The 810-nt window shown below is 26.8% G+C and overlaps 1 pseudogene; it reads right to left on the minus strand.

Moving 5' to 3' along the window:
- Positions 1-78: 78 nt before the first annotated feature.
- On the minus strand, positions 79-487 carry LOC103309691 (annotated as a pseudogene).
- Between the last annotated feature and the right edge of the window lie 323 nt (positions 488-810).

Raw genomic sequence — 810 nt, forward strand, 5'->3', positions numbered from 1 at the left:
TAGCAAACTCTTCTATAAGAAATGGATCTGGGAACTAGGATAAAATTACATTATTCATAACATTATAATTAATTAAATTCTTTATATATATATATTATTATTATTTTTTTTTTTCCTGTTTGTTTTTTTTTTTATTCTTCGAATAAGTGATTAACCGAAATAATCCGTCGAGCAATAACATCCTCTAGTATTTCCCCTACTTCTACACACACTGATCTCTCCGCGTTCGGATGATTTATTACCGCGTGTATAAACGCCGTAACTGGTATCATTGCCCTGCTTAATATGTACGGGTTCAATGGCATACTCATTTTTCTGTTCGCTTCTCTGACATGTTGTTAAAACATCCTACACAAATTCTATTCCGTCTTATGTATTGGTGGTGAGGGCTGTTTAATAGTTCATCTCTAAGTTTTTCAAAGAAATCGATTGCCTGTAGTGTTAGTGGGTACTCCGCCGACAGTGGTGTTTGATTGCTCATGGTGTATTATATGGTTTTATATATTTTGTTTTTGTTATTATTATATTTTTCTTCTTATATTTATCTGAAAAATAATTAAATTAATTATTACTTATATATATATTTTTACGTCTTATTGCAATATGTATTTATTTGTATTTAATATTTATTTTATTAGTATATTACGTATTATTTTGTTTTTGTACGTTTTATATTATAATTTATTTACTAATGTATTACGTGTTTTATTATTTTTTGTTTGTACGTTTTATATTATTTTATATTTATCTTTGGATTTGTTCGAAAATCATTTGTTCAGTATGTTTTCCAAAATATTTTTCATGTTAGCC

The sequence above is a fragment of the Acyrthosiphon pisum genome, chromosome X, assembly GCF_005508785.2.
Source record: "Acyrthosiphon pisum isolate AL4f chromosome X, pea_aphid_22Mar2018_4r6ur, whole genome shotgun sequence".
NCBI lineage: Eukaryota > Metazoa > Arthropoda > Insecta > Hemiptera > Aphididae > Acyrthosiphon > Acyrthosiphon pisum.